Source organism: Triticum urartu, chromosome 7A, assembly GCF_056163025.1.
Source record: "Triticum urartu cultivar PI428250 chromosome 7A, HENAU_Tu73, whole genome shotgun sequence".
Taxonomy (NCBI): domain Eukaryota; kingdom Viridiplantae; phylum Streptophyta; class Magnoliopsida; order Poales; family Poaceae; genus Triticum; species Triticum urartu.
This window is the reverse complement of record NC_141879.1, coordinates 306,131,872-306,136,201: the sequence shown is the minus strand read 5'-3', so window position 1 is coordinate 306,136,201 and position 4,330 is coordinate 306,131,872. Positions and strand designations below refer to the sequence as shown.

Genomic DNA, 4,330 nt, shown 5'->3' with positions numbered 1-4,330 from the left:
TGGATGCCACGTGTCTTCTTTGCCGTCCGCGGCAGACGGCAAAGAGCCCATTGCCGTCGGTGGTAGACGGCAAAGAGCCTGCATATTGGCTCTTTTATCTGTTTTTTATTAAATCCAACAATTTTCATCACAAATATATATATGACATATATAGATATATTTCAAAAGGCCATTACAGAGCAAACATATAAGATATCCAACACATAACTTCATCATCCAACCATATATATTACATGCATAGTTCCATCATACATAACAAGTTCAACATAGAGGCGTCCAACCATATATATTACAATAGTTTCATCCAACGATACATGCATAGTTCAACGATACAAAAGAAACAGAGAAAGGGATAAGGAGCACTCCATCTATGCAAGCTTTCGTCAAGTGAATGAAATCTGCAAAATGAAAAATAAGAAAGTTAGAACAGGAAGAGTAGAACAAGAAGAAGAGTAGAACAAGAAAAAGACTAGAACAAGAAGAGTAGAACAATAAGAAGACTAGAACAAGAAGAGTATGTCATTTATGAGCTAACTTATGTGAAATGGATCATATATGAGCTAACTAAGTTGAAATGGGTCGTTTATGAGCTAGCTAAGGTGAAATGGATCATTTATGAGCTAACTTAGTTGAAATGGGTCGTTTATGAGCTAACTAAGGTCAAATGGATCGTTTTTGAGGTAACTAAGGTGAAATGGATCGTTTTTTAGCTAACTTAGGTGAAATGGATCATTTATGAGCTAACTTAGTTGAAATGGATCGTTTTTTAGCTAACTTAGGTGAAATGGATCATTTATGAGCTAATTTAGTTGAAATGGATCTTTTTGAGCTAACTTAGGTGAAATGGATCATTTAAGAGCTAATTTAGGTGAAATGGATCGTTTTTTAGCTAACTTGGTGAAATGGATCGTTTATGAGCTAAATTAGTTGAAATGGATCGTTTATGAGATAACCTAGGTAAGATGGGTCATTTTGGAGTTAACCTAGGTGAAATGGGTCATTTTAAAGCTAAAGTAGGTAAAATGGATCATTTAGGAGCTAATCTAGGTAAAATGGGTCATTTTTTAGCTAACTTGGATGAACTGGATCATTTATAAGCTAACCTAGGTAAAATGGGTCATTTTAGAGCTAACTTAGGTAAAATGGATCGTCTATGAGCTAACTAAGCTAATTATGCAATTTTTGACATAAGTAAGCTAAGTACAGATCGTTTTAGAGCTAACTTAGGTAAAATGGATGGTTTTGGAGGTCAGTAAGCTTATTAAGTCATTTTGGAGGAGAAGAAGCTAAGTCTAGGTCATTATGGTAAGCATTGGAGGAAATAAAGCTAATTCTAGGTCTTTATGCATTTGTTAAGAAAAACACTAGATAAACTTACCAAGATCCATGAGGTGTAGGAGCGGGGTGGCTCGTGTCGGTAGCTGGAGAAGGATCGTGCGATGCTTGTCTGGAGTTACGCTGCACCAAAGATCATTTCCAATGTCTTGTTAGCATGATGACACTCAAATGTTAATACTAGCAAGTAATGTCCATTCAAATAAAACTCACCGTGGTCCCAGGAGCAATCACTGGCATCGGTGGAGCGGTCTGACCTGTCTTCTCGCATACAGACTGCACATTTGGTTTTGACGACTCAGTCATACTAGTTAGTAATGAGACAAACACTACATGAATGTTTTGGCTAATCTGCAGAAGAAACTTACCACAAGGAGCTCGTACATGGCCCTTTCCTGCATGTCATTCCGTGCCCTCTCCTCCTCCATCATCTTTGTCGTCCTCTCCTCCAACTCCCGCTGCCTCTCCGCCGCCTCTGCCAGAAGTTTCTCCGTTCTATCTCTCTCACTCTGTATAGCATCCTGCAACACCACTCACATGACCATTTGTAATCATTGATGGAAGCGCACACAATGTAATGGAGAAAGATAACTGAGTACGTATCACTAACCTTGATGGCGAGTTGCACTGGCCGTTCACGAGGCCTTATCTCAGGAGCGGAGCTCGACTGGCGCGCCTTGATCTCCGGGAGAGTGCTAGGACAACGGATAAGTCCATCTCCAATGGCTATGGAGCCATGGGACCTCCCGCCACCAGATATCATCACCAGCTCTGGATCAATGGGACCCTGGCTCGGGTTAAAGTCCTCCCCTTTCCTCGCCTTCCCCTCATCTCTATATCTCACGAGCTTGTTGTGGGAGGAGATGTTGGTGAAGTTGTTTGCATCATCGAGGTCAGACTGAGAGAAAGCCTTGACTTTCTTGAAAGAGGCAGTGTGGGCCATGGCATACAGGTCATACACCTCTGGCACCTTATCCGCCTTATTGTAGCGTGCTTGAAAGAGAGAAACAATGAAAATTAGTAATTAAGGGGCTCAAGCTAGCATGATGAATGAATTGCATGAATCATGAAGCAAACCACATACCCAGTTGCGCCCGAACTGATATAAGTTGGAGCTGCCTTGATGGTGTGGCACACCTTCCATTTGGGCACGTTTGTCCTTGGCCTCGTTGTGGAGGGATAGCCATTGTTTTGAGCACCACTCATCGACCAACACCTCCCAACAATCCATCCGATCCGCACACCATCTCGGAGGCGCCTAAGTTAGCAAATAGAAACTTGAGCGCTACGGCTAAGAATTACTAAATGAAGGAACTTAAGTAGAGAAGGCCTTAAGAATTACCTTCATGTACTGCTCCTTACTCAGGAACTTATCGCGGCACGCCGGCTTGGTCTTCTTGATACCACGCAAGGCGTAGTAGTCTCGAACAGCCTGCACCCGAGCCTCGTGCCGTAAGTTCTGGAGTAGGCGCTTGCAGACGTTCTCGATAACATGTGCCGCGTCCTCCTCGTATCCCTCCTCACACCTGTAGAATGTCTGCAATCAAATGAGACAATATTGATTAGTACAATTAATAACTAGCTAGTTGAAGATTTTTAAATGTGTAAAGGAGAAATTACCCAGAACTTTCTGATCACCATGTCTGCCCTCGTGTCGCACACGACACCGTCGATAATCTCATCCGGCGGGGCCGGGGCAGCCACGTAGTGCTCCCAGCTCAATCCAAGCTCTGGAAGCCGACCCTCACCAGGCAATGTGACAAACCCCGGGAAGTTTTGCCGGCAAAGAACTCCAAGGACGGAGTTGGGCCGGCGGACACTATGATGGTGGTCCCAACCCCTGCAGCATGACAAGGCCAACGCATTAGTTATTTGAAGAAACGTGAATGCAGAAGGTACAAAAATATTAAATGCACTTACGTACCTCTCCCCATCAAGGAAAATCAACCACCTCTGCTCGCGGGTCACCGGCACGGACGGGAGCCGTGTAGCACCACGCTGGTAGACGTTGCCCCCCTCCTCCCCCTCCTCATCAGTCGGCTCCCCGCCATCATCAGCATGGCCACTCGGCTCCCCGCCATGCTCAGGCTGACCCGACCAGGTACCCCATCCAGACGTGTGCTCCTCCGGGGTCTCGTGGGCCGAAGGCCCGTCGACCCGAGGCTCGTGGGCCAAAGACTCGTGGACCGGAGGCTCGTGGACCGGAGTCCGTGCAGCCTCCTCCTCAGACGAGTCCACCCTAGCAGTCACGTGCTCGGGTGAAACAGCTGGGGGCGGTGGCGAGGAAGGCGCCGTAAGAGTCACCCTACCTCCTCTCTCGCGACCACATGCTCCACCTCCTCTCTTCTTATTACCTCGTCCCCTGCTGGGCACCGCGGTCGACGAAGAAGGGCCCGGCGGTGTCGCCATACTGTCCAGCAACGCTCGGCGGAGAGGTGCGTGTGGAATGGAAGACCTCGCACCACGCACCGACGAAGAAGGGGCCTCGGCGCGCTCCCGACCAGCGCCCACCATCTTTCAACACCTGCCATGACAAAGAATAAACGAAATTAGTACAACATAAAAAAAGTACCGACATGAATAATAATATGTATATCACTTAAGTGTATCATCATCAAGTACAACATAAAAAAATTGAATACCTGACACTACTAATAATCTCGATCAGTATCATCAATAAATGCATAATCATCATCATCACTATAATCAATGATGGGCTCATAGGGTTCATTGGCATCAACATGTGCAAGGCCACCTTGACGTAATCGGTCAAGCATTGACAGGTCATCCGCAGTAGTAACCTCTTCTTATTCCGGCTCTTCTTGTTCCTCCTCTGGGGTGATGTCGGATTCATTGTCGCTGTCTACTTCAATGTTTTGGGGTGAAGTATAGCGGTTCTTGAAACGCTTTTTGGAAAGACGTGTCTCTTGGAAGAATTCTCCTTCATATGTGTCTAGGTTAATGTGAGGTTCATAATCCTCTTCCTTTGGGGGAG

At 45.8% G+C, this 4,330-nt stretch overlaps 1 long non-coding RNA gene across 1 annotated transcript; it reads right to left on the bottom strand.

The window, feature by feature from the left end:
• Window positions 1-1,378: 1,378 nt before the first annotated feature.
• LOC147959404 (uncharacterized) lies at window positions 1,379-1,849 on the bottom strand. Its single transcript, XR_015610590.1, has 3 exons — window positions 1,704-1,849; window positions 1,549-1,611; window positions 1,379-1,458 (listed from the first exon to the last, which is right to left on the bottom strand). It is a non-coding gene; the product is annotated as an uncharacterized LOC147959404 (long non-coding RNA).
• Between the last annotated feature and the right edge of the window lie 2,481 nt (window positions 1,850-4,330).